General features: G+C 31.0%; 1 non-coding gene across 1 annotated transcript; it reads left to right on the top strand.

Annotated features, from left to right (window-relative positions):
* The first annotated feature begins 3,054 nt into the window (after positions 1-3,054).
* On the top strand, positions 3,055-3,161 carry LOC128032212 (small nucleolar RNA R71). Its single transcript, XR_008188340.1, has one exon. It is a non-coding gene; the product is annotated as a small nucleolar RNA R71 (small nucleolar RNA).
* Positions 3,162-12,101: the final 8,940 nt, after the last annotated feature.

Here is a 12,101-nt window from a genome sequence, read left to right as displayed (position 1 = left end):
TAACTTGAAATTATAATGGAGCATACACTAAATTGTCGAATACTCAATCATGTCACAATTTGAATAGTCACTCACGAAGCTAAGGATTTTGACTAAAAAGATGGATGGAGCAAACAACTACCTCTTTAGCTACTCAGCCCGTTACTATAGTGGAATGCCCCTAATTTTCTTTATTATATACTCTTACTCAAGCTCACCTTTCTAGTCAGCAACACGATGGAGTAAACAAAGTGGTGCTGACTTACTCAGCAATTCTAAGTATTGGAGTATTTGATGACATTTTTGTTAAAGAATTTTCTTAGACATTGCCACTTTATTAATTATTGAGTATTGCCATGTTACTAAATATAGCTTCAAGAGTCTCTAGTTTATCAAAAGAAACTTACTATGGATCAATTTTAATTGGAATTAGGACATCCTAATTTTAGGGATCAATTTACAAGAAAACTATCCTAAGCTAAAATCACCTAATCCTCTATCACAACTTTCTAAGTTTATAGAAGAATTAAGTTTCTCATTGAACATCACAGACAAAAATACACTAATCACAGTCTAAACAATTTTTTTAGTAGTTATATATGCTATGGTAAAATGAATGGCAAACGAAGAAAAATACTAAAACATGCATGCTCAATTATAAATCTAATGTAGTCTAGATGCACAATACACTCCCAAACCTAAGTGATGTATTGTCCTCAATGCATGTATAGATATGTAGCAGGAAACAAAAAGATAGATATGCATAGAAAATGTCATGGAAAAAGAAATAAAATGCATGAGACAGGGAAAGAAAACTTCCCCGGCTTGGACTGGAATATAGGTGTTTCATTCAGCCCTACGAGTGGATTTATAGGCACTGTGCTTGTCTATTAACTAAAGTAAATAAATAAAAGAAAAAGAAAAATAAATAAATAGATAACAAAACTGCTAACTCAAGCATCACAGAGATCAATGGATTGCTTGTCTCGTTCCACATGAGCAACCTAGTAGTGCTTCAAACGTTGTCTATTAACTTTAAATGTGACCCCCGTTTTCATGTCTCTGACATCAACATCTTCATAAGGATATATGTCTCTGAAAGGTTTATTTTGCTCCAGCAAAGTGCACAAGGGTTTAGATATCTTTGAACACTTCTTAAGGAATCTTCTATAAAATCCTGCATGTCCTAAAAAACTTCTAATACCCTTAACACTGGTGGGAGGTTCTTCTATAGAAGGTTTAGGAGGATTGAAAGAGCGATCTGATAAATCCAATGATTTAAAATTCTTTCCCAATCTATCCACAAACTGCTTGGTTTCCAATAGTTCACCAAGTTCCTCAAAACTTACTACATCACTCTGCTCAAGTGAGTTTTCATCAATATCAGAATTGCTGTGGAAAAATCTTGTGAATTCCTCCACTATTGTTTCTATCAATCCAATGGAACGACATTCTTCATTATCATAAACACATTTCAATACATTAAATAAATTGAACATGAGCTACTGATCATTCATCCTCGTGGTTAGTTCACCTTTCTGCACATCGATTAAAGTTTTACATGTAGCAAGAAAAGGTCTTCCAAGAATTATTGGCACATATTTATCAACTTCACATTCTAAAATAATGAAATCGGTTGGAAAAATAAACTTATCTACTCTTACCAGCACGTCTTCAATTTTACCTTCTGAATGTGCGTAAGACCGATCAGCTAGCTATTGCATGGCTGTTGTGGGTCTTGCCTTCTCAATTCCTAACTTTTTGAATATAGGCAGAGGAATTAGTTTTATACTTGCTCCTAAATTACAGAATGCCTTACGAACATAATAATTTCCAATTAAACATGGGATAGTGAAACTCCCTAGATCCTTCAACTTTGGAGGTAATTTATTCATCAACATTGCTATGCACCCTTCAGTGAGAGCAACAGTTCCAAATTCTCCCAATCTATTCTTCTTTGATAGTATATCCTTCATAAATTTCACGTCATTAGGCATTTGCTCCAAAGCTTCTACTAGCGGTATGTTGATATAGAGTTGTTTCAAGACCTCCAAAAATCTTTTGAACTAAACATCTTGTTAAGAATTATGGAATCGCTGAGGAAAAGATAGAAGTGGTCTTCCTTTAGATTGCTGATATTGTTTTGTTGTGGCATTCTTGTTGGCAACACGATCTGATTCTGCTGCAACATTCTATTGTTTACCCTTTTCAGGTACAATGTGCTTTTTATATGGCTCTAAGATCTTTACATGGTTGAGTCTCGTGTCCTCCTCTATCGTGGTACCTTGAACAACATTATCCAGCTGAGTCCCACTTCTAAAAGTGATAGCTTTGCACTGCTCATTCCCTTGTGCTCTCAAATTCTCGGTATCACTTGGCAATGCTCCTTGTGGCTTCGAATTTCAAGCATTTGCTATCTGCCCCACTTGATTCTCAAGAGCTCGTAGGGACGCAGCTTGACTCTCAATTATGGTATCATTCTTGGCCATAAATTCTTTCAACAAGTCTTTAAAAGATGATGATGATGACTAACCTTGTTGGACATTTTGCCTCGGCATAGGTTGATTATAACTAGGTCGTGCATTGATGGCATCCTATCTTGCAGTGTTATTAAAATTCCTCGTATAGTGATTCTTCCAACCAAAGTTTGGATGTTGTTTCCACCCTAGATTATAGGTGATGGAATAGGGATTATTATTCCAATTGAAATTACCCATGTAGCACACAGATGCTGGATTTAATGGGCATTCATAAAACACATGGTCTTCATCGCAATAAACACACGATTCTTGAACTATAGTTGATCTCTTCATTATTTTGATCATATTAGTTAAAGATGATACATGGGCAGTCAATAAAGTAATTGCATCAAGTTCCATGGTACCAGCAACTTTCTTACCTGTCGAAACTCTCGTAGTAGGATATTGATAATCATTGTTGGCAATCTTTTCCAAAATATCATATACTTTATTATAAGATTTATCCAAAAAAATACTATTGGCAGAGGCATCAACTACCATCATCGTATGCGCTTTCATTCCATTATAAATTATATTCATTTGTGTCCAGCGCTAGAATCCATGCAGAGGACATTTTCGAAGTAATTCTTTAAATCACTCCTAAGCTTCATATAATGTTTCATCCTTCAATTGTCGAAAAGATGTGATGTCATTTCTAAGCTTGGTATTCATATTTCGTGGATTATATTGTAGCAAAAATCTCTGGCAAAGATCATTCTATGATGCTACTGTTCCTGAATGGCAAAGTATTCAGTCATGCCCTTGCTCGGTCTCTCAAGGAGTATGGAAACAATTTAAGTCTCAGGGCATCTTCAGGAATACACTGTTGTCTAAACGAGTCACAAAACTCTAGAAAAATTCTTAAATGCAGTCTTAAATCTTCATTGGGTAGTCCACCAAATTGTCCTACTATTTGTAACATCTAAAACATTACCAGTTTTAGCTCAAACTAATGAGCTTGTATTTATGGTCTGACTATCCCTGGATTCATATAATCCAAAATTGGAACAAAATGCTCTCAAATTGGTCTCTCTTGATCATTTATCACCCTACGAATAGGAGGATTAGCATATTGACCATTCAGATTATCATTGAGACCAAGATAATTCCTATTTCTAGCCATTTTTCACAGTTCTTTCAACCTTCTTTGTAAAGTTCTCTCGATCTCTAGGTCAAAAGGATAGTCTTTGTTAGCAAGAATGCCTCTTCTCATGCACTAATGGAAAACCTATAGAAATTAAATATAACTAAGTTAAATAAACTAATAGAATTAAGTAAAATAACCAAACCAAATTACACAAAATTGTTAATCCCTGGCAACAGCGCCAAAAACCTGTCACGTATTAATATGATATGCGAATTGTGCAAGTATACACACTGGATCAAGTAATAAAGTGATAAGTGAGATTGTCTCCATAGGGATCGAATTAGGTATACAAATGGTCAAGTTATTATAATAAAGTTAGATTAATGTTAGAGTAAAATAATGATAAGAATGAAGCGGTAAACAAAAGGAATATTAATGTGAACAATATGTGTAACTAATGAATAATTGAAAATGCTATGGCAGTGCAAGAGTAAAAATGCAATGGCAATTAAGAAAATGAGTATATGAATAATATGTAACTGAACAAGTAAACAACTAAATGCAGTGGCAATTATGAAAATGATTATATGAATAATATATAACTGAACAAGTAAACAACAAAGGATGCGATGGCAAAGATGCTACAGCAAGGAATAAGGGATATACAATGTCGAGTTAGAAGGTCGAGATTACTAGGAATCTACCCTTATTGTCAGTAATGCCTAAGCAAAATCGTAATCAATCTACTACTCAGAAGAGTTCTAAAGTGGTCTGCTTCTTTTGAGAGCAAAAACCTCAAGTTTCCTTGCCCGTTTCTATAGGCCTTTAATACGGTTCCTTACATTATTTCCTTCTGTATGAACGCTGCTCTATGTCTAGAGCCTACTACAATTATTTGTCGAGTACTTACTCATATCATTCAATTTCGGTCCAACCAATCTAACCTTTTTAGAATTAAATTAGTTTATGGGCATACTGTACAGTCGTCTATGTCTAGGGATTGCACGCATACAATTTAGAAATAAAAACAATTGAATGAAATAGTAAATTAATTTAGATCTATACTTCAACCCTTAAAGAAAATAAAGGTTTCATCATGTAATCCCAACTCTATGAGATTTAGCTCATGGGTTGGAAAATAAAATTCAAAACCAACATATCATTCAACATTGTTTTCATCAAATCAGTTCACTAAGAAATAGTTAAGAAATAATAGAAAAATGACAGGAAGATAATTTTTGCATGTCCAGTTCACACTCCAGCGGCAAAGTGTCCTGTGGTGGTTGAGATGGACTGCCTTTGTCTTCCTCTTTCCATCTCTACTCAACCGCTACCCTTTAGTTTCGCCTATGGATCTCCACCTTTGTTCGTCATTAAGGGTTTCCTCCTTTGACTTTTTATAGGCTTTATCCCTAGACTAAATCCAACAACCCAAGATATCTTCTCCTCTTTTTTAATTTTTTTTTTTTGGTTTAAATTCCATTCCTTAAGGGTAGGTGGTTATCAACCTATGATCTCATGATCTTTTTTTTCTCTTTTTAGGCAGATTTTCTGGTACAAGTAAAGTTGGGACAAAACTGTTATGTGTTAAGTGTTGACTCAGTCTTCCTGGAATTTCCACATCATTCGTGTTGGCAAACTGTCCAACATTGTGCCACAACAAACCTTCATTCATTTATTTCTTTCTCCGTATCCTGCGCCTACCAATTACTACTAGACAAATCCTTCCCACAAATAAGTAAAAGTAACATATAATAACATTTAAGCACAATCCAGTCTTCTTAATGTAATGCAATGAAAATTACGAATGGAATGTCCTAAAATGCAACTAAATTTACTTAAGTACATGCTATTAGCTAGGTCTAAAGGCATGAAATATAACTCTTTTCAAGAGTTGACAATCTCGTAAGACAATCTAACAAAAAAATAACATTTCTTAATTAAGATCTCTTGATAATATTTTCATCACTTTAAAAATCGCTTAATAAAAGTCTCCTCAATGCTTACCACATGATCTAGGACTCTCAAAAGAAGGGTTTTCAATTCCAGAATTAGGGGTCTCCCCTTTGAATATTGTTCGACCCTTCAAGTTGATATGAAATCCTATTAGTACGATAATAATCAAATAATAAAATATTATAATGACACCATGACATTATACCAATAGGCCAAGTTGCGAAATCCCTAAGTGAAAGATTTACAATCCAAATAACCATACTTACACTTGATTTAATACAGAATGGTCGAATAATCGAGAAAGGAATGAGATTGGTGATTTGAGTGATCTAAAAATAATTGGTAGAGTGAAGAGAAAATGTGAGTTTTAATCACTAAAATAATTGGCAAACGAAAGAGGAAGAAAGAAAAAGAAGAATTTAGTCACCGGCGAGGACGACAATGGTGGTCTGATGGCGGTGACCTGGCAACGGAGGAGTGGTGGTCTGACAATAGAGGGCTATGAGGTCTCGGCGAAGGAGAAAGTGTGGGAAAAGGAAGAAAATATATAAGATAGAGGAGGAAAAAGAATCCGAGGTGGCTCGCGGCGGCAGTCACGACAGAGCACGATGATGGAAAGGAGGAGGAGCTAGAGGGGCGGTGCTAAAGGTGGCTAAAAGGACACTTGATGGTGGTACAAGGGTTTGTTGTGGTGGTGAAAAATTAAAAATTAAAGAAAAGAGAAGGTGTGTCTTTTTTCAAATGGAGAGAAAATGGAGATGCATGAAAGTGAAAAAAAAAAAGAATATGGGAGAAATGAGGGAGGTAGGGACTGCAATGGGTGTGTGTAATTTGGTCAACAGTGACTAGGTTCATTGAATCATAGCGAAAGGCAAGAAAGAAATGAAAGAGAAAGAGATGGAACATAGGAGCATAAAAGGGGATCATGGTTCCCAACTTAAGGCAAGTTTGACTCATAAAAGGGGAAGGGAATCAACCTATTTGAGGCAACTAAGGGGGGTTGGATGGCAATGCATTAGTGCACATGGAAAAATTGTATAAAAATATTAATTAAAAGAGTGTGAACATTAGGACTTGAATTTTGGACCCTTAATTTAGCTAAAAAGTCTCTAAACCACTAGACTACACACTCCTTTGCTTTCAATCATGCCCACATATTAATAAAAATATGGGATGTGACATTCTCCATATGTTTCACAAGTCGGGCCAATTCAAAAGGTCAAATGAGTCGCATTTAATTTGTTTACCTCTATGGGACATTTTGTGCATAATGGTCATAGGCTTTGATCCGCACCTGTAACAGTTATCCCTACTTGCTTCAAGAGTCACTGTGTCAAGAACAATAGCAACGACAAAACCCGAATGTAATTTTTCATTCTTTCCCTCGTCAACACTGCAATTTCTCAACCCCAAACCCCCTTGCAGACGACGACGGTTTCACTGACTTGAGTTAGGAATGGAGAACCTTTATTTGTTGAAAAGGTTGTTCGTTATAGAAATTTCTTGACCCTTTTCATAATTGATTTAAGTTTTTTTTATCGATGTTTTGGATTTAAAGACTTGAAACTGCATAGTCGGATTTCGAAGTAAAGTTTGTAAAGGAAAAAAGAAAAACTAAAGAAAAGAATGTTTCAACCTTTTGTCGTGGCAAATTATGGAGATTTTAGCTATAGGGAAGAAGGAGAAGGTGAAAAAAAGTAAAAAGATTAAAAATGGGTATTAGAAAACCATAATAGCAGTTGAACAACGAAGAAGAAGATGCAATACAATAGGAGATTTTTTTTTAAATAATTCTAGATTTGTAAAAGAATATTTTACTTTTCTTTCAAGATTTAATGATTTTAAAAATGTAACTTTTTATTTTAAATATTTTTTATTATGTTGTCATGTGTCAATATGTCATTGGGCTAGAATTATATATCAAATAAATAGAAAATTGAGAAAAAAATGAAAAATAATTGAAACATGTTGGCCATTAATTGGTCCACAATGCCACATCACTTACCGTAATGGGAGGGAGTAAGGTGTTTGACGGAAAATTGAGAACAACCCCCCCCCGAGTACCACATTGAGGAATGAGGAATAATTAAGGGGCAAATCGCTATTTAACCCTATTTTTAATACATATGTTTTAGTTTTTTATTTATAATTTATTTATGCTTTTTAAAATTTTAAATCGTTTTATATTTTTATCGAAAATGACTTTTAAAAAATATTTTTCCTTTTAAACTCTTAGAATTAGAACTAAATTGACAAATTTTGTAAATTTTGAGAGCTAAATTTATTGAATTTTTTAAAATTAGAACTAAAATGAAAAAATTTGTAAATATAGAGGGCTAAATTTGTTGATTTTTTTATGTTTAGTATCAAATTAATAAGATGTGTAAACATTGGAGGTTTAAATTTACTATTAAACTAATAAAAATGCCCAAATAGAACTATAGGCATAGTTACGTGATTATTTCTGTGGTTTACCCTTAAAATTTTAGCCGGTTTTCCCGCGAATCCCATTTCATCTTGACAGTAATAACAGGAAAAGAGGCAATCTATCTGCTTTCATGTTGTTTACATAAAACCCATGAACTGAAATCATTCCCATTTCTCCAAAATTGTAACTCACATCCAAGAACCCTATAGTTGCTTTCTTCTCCCTCTGAAATCTGCAATTTAAAAGATAACAATGGGTGTTTCTTGGACACGGCTCAAATCATTTCTGAAAGTACTTGTTTCTTGGATTCCAATGCCCACAAACCCCGCTACTTATCGAATGAATAGTCGAAATCTTTTCTTCTTGTGCCGCAATTGCAGAAACCACCTTCTCACCTTGGACAACCACATCATTACTGTAATAACTCTCTGTTGCTCTCTTTCTCTCATATGAATATAAAAAGATTCTTCTTTTACTACTGCAACTTCAGTTCTTGTTTGTGTTATTGGTTGTCCTTGATTGTTGTGTTGTACAGGCCAAGAATGATTAGAAGGAAGTTCATTGCTTAAAAGCTTTTATCTGTTGTTAGTGATGCGCTTTTAATGGCCTTAAACATCCATTGCCACATGTTTATCTTGAAAATCTCATTGAAAATATTCGTGCGAGAATCATTGTATGAGCAGGAGGTTGCTTTGTTCCAATCCTCTGTTTTTCCTTCTTCCAACAGATACAACTATAGAGATATATACACATATACATACATTATATATATTATATATCTTTATAAGTAGTCATCTTACTTTGAAACAAACTTTTCAGATAGAAGGGAGGGTGAATAGATTTTTCTGCCATAATGCGTAAGGTATTTGTCTCATTACATTCCATTGTCTAATAAAGTAAAATAGATATTATAGCTTAATCATCGTGGTTGCTTGATATTTGTAGTGTCAATGTGAAGACCGATCCTATATGGACTCATAGGCCCCTCTTTAATTTGCCAGCGGTGAAAGTCCGTTGCAATGGATGCAACAGGCACATTGGCGAGCAATTTGTAACTTATTTTCTATGTCTCTCTTTTGGTATTTCCGACATTGTTTATAAACAATATCTGATTATGCTCAATAAGATTAACTTATTTATTTGTCTTCTTGTCTTCAGTTTACGTTTGATGGTCATAGGCCTCTCCATCGTGTAATGGAAAGAAGTTATGTACTTCATGTGTGAGTATATATATATATATATTGGTTTTGAAATACTGAATCATAAGCCGACATTAGAATGAAAATGGGGTGGTTTCATGCAGAAACCGGTTGCTGTATTGGGATGGAACCCAGTTGATGAATGCACCACCACTCGGAGATAGGCGACAGAATCCCCCAACTGTAAGGATGCAAATTTTTATAACGGCGCTGGTTTTCAGTTTCATTTCAGGATTGATTTTTGGTTTTGTACTTTATTGGGTTCCTGAAATACTCATCAAAATATGAGAGTGCTATTATATTAGCTGTCGGATTTGGTAGTTTTTATGAATTTTATTGTCAAAGCCAACATTTTGTGGAGGGAAATTGATTGAAGTATCTTTGATATAGTTTAAAAACATTTGTTTTTGCTTTTCTTTTTCTGGTTTATTGTATTTATCTTAAAATTTAATATTTTATTGTAGCACTAATTTTTTAGGTTTGGTTGTATGTGTTAATTAAAATATATTATATTTATTTTAAAATTTGATACAAAATTTGTAATATTTCTAAAATAGGATGCTTGAGAAAGTGAAAATAAAATAAAATAAGTGTTCAATTATATTTAATTATTTCATAATTTTTTAAAAAATTGTAACATTTCATTATAAAATGATTACAAAATTAAAACACAATAAATTGATGTCATAATAAATTTAAAATTTTAAAATTAAATATTATAAAGATGATTTTTATTTAACTTTAATTTTTATTTTTAAGTAATATTAAAACAATTTAAAATTAAATATTTTAAAATAATAATTAATTAATATTCATTGTCAAAGTTTGCCACAATTTTTAAGTTTGTTTTAATTCAATTTTAAAAGATAAGTTTCTATATATGGTCATTAAAAGTAATTTTAAAATAATTAAAAATTTTAAATATATATATTTTAAATTAAATATGAAAGAATAAATCAAATAATGTTTATTAAAATTTTACGTAAATTAAAATATTTAAAAAGTTAACACTATTTTATACTTAATTTGTAATGGTACAAACTGAGTTACTATTAAAAACTAATAAACAAATTAAAATTAAATAAAACATGTTTACAAAAGGAGGTTTTGAATTAAACCAATGAATACAAAAATGTTTTTAAAATCAACCAAGAATTATTTATTTTATTAAAAATACTTTCAAAATTTTGAAATAATTAATTAATCATGAAAGCTATAATTCATAATTTAAAGGGAAGGACTAAATATAAAAATACAAAAAAATCAAATTGAGGGACTAAATTAAATCAATTATTAAATGTATGTGTAGTAAATAAAATAATTAAAATTTAAAAATATTGTTGAAATATTTTCAAGACTAAATTGCAAAACTGTTAATATCAACAAGGCCTAAAGATGTAAATAAAACATTAGTAGTTAAAAACCTCATATAAGAGCCATCTTTTATATAATTTATAAAATAAATCAACATTCCTTCAATATAATTTATAAAATAAATCAACATTCCTTCAAAAACAAAAATCTACATGTATCATATAATTTTTCTTAAAAATTATAATTTTGTACTTATACAAATAAATAATTGCCTAGATTCAGTCTAGATGTATATATGTTTTATTAATTTTAAATTTTTATATTTTAAATTTTTTAAATGGAATGCCACGTTAGTATGTCATGCCAATACATAATTTTTAATATTTTTACTACCATGACATGTCATGTCAATTTAATATTTTAACATGTCACATCGGGATCAAATGCGAGTTCAATAGATGAATTGTTTTCCTAAAACTTAATTGCATTTTTTCCGCTCAATTAACTCTTAAGCCAATTATATTTACTTTAATATTTTTAATAATTTTAAAATTTTAATCTTAATTTACTTTAATATTTTTGAACGGTAAACTTTTAAAATTTTAATCTTTATTTTAGAATTTACTTTAATATATTTTCTAAATTTTACACACATTTAGCCTATGCATAATTTACTTTAATCTTAATTATTTTTTAAAACTTATCTCAATATTTTTAATTTGAACAACTAATTTTATCTAAAATTTTTAAAAAATTTCTTAATATATAAATTATTTACCCAAATAGTAGTTTTAAAAATATAAACAAATAATAGGGTAACTAAATTTTGGGATAATTTAATGGAAAATAAAAAACTTTTAAAAAATAATTTACATAAAAAAAAACTTGCACCACTTGTTGCTAGGGGTGAGCATTCGGTCGAATCGAATCGAAAATTTTTTAGTTAATCGAGTTTTCGAATCTCATTTTATCATCCTAACTTTATTTGAATTTTTCTCGAATCGAGTCGAGTGAGATGGAATTCGAATCGAATCGAATCGAATATATTTGTTCGAGTTAAATTTTAAAAAATAATTTTGGGTTCTTGTAACCATTGTCACCCATCGTAATAAAATTTGCCCACCTTAATCAAATTTTTTATTAACTTTCATCACCTCATAATTTATTTATTAATTTTTATTATACTGGTTAGCTTCTTTGCTTGCTTAGTTGTTTCAATTATCTTTAGATTCTTGTCACTTTGTATTTTGGAATTAAAAAATATATTAAATGTAAAAATATGATTTTTAATAAAATTTATTTTAAAAATAAAATGTGAAATTTATACCAATATAAAATTTTAACACGAATATTTTATGGAATAATTAATAATTCAATTTTAATATAAATATTCAATATGACTAAACAATTCAATAATATAAATAATATAAAATGTGAAATTTAATTTAATAATATAAATAGTAGATATAAATAAAATTATTACTATTTATGTTTAGTGATTTTTTTTGGGATAATTTTGATTTTTTATTTGAGATTAAAGGGTGAGAAGTAAAAGTTTAGAGGAAAAATAAAAAGTTTTGGGGAATAAAGTTTGAGGGAAAGTAAATAGGGGAGTAAAA

Source organism: Gossypium raimondii, chromosome 8 (assembly GCF_025698545.1).
Source record: "Gossypium raimondii isolate GPD5lz chromosome 8, ASM2569854v1, whole genome shotgun sequence".
Taxonomy (NCBI): domain Eukaryota; kingdom Viridiplantae; phylum Streptophyta; class Magnoliopsida; order Malvales; family Malvaceae; genus Gossypium; species Gossypium raimondii.
The sequence above is the reverse complement of the archived record's forward strand: the minus strand, read 5'-3'. Positions and strand labels throughout refer to the sequence as shown.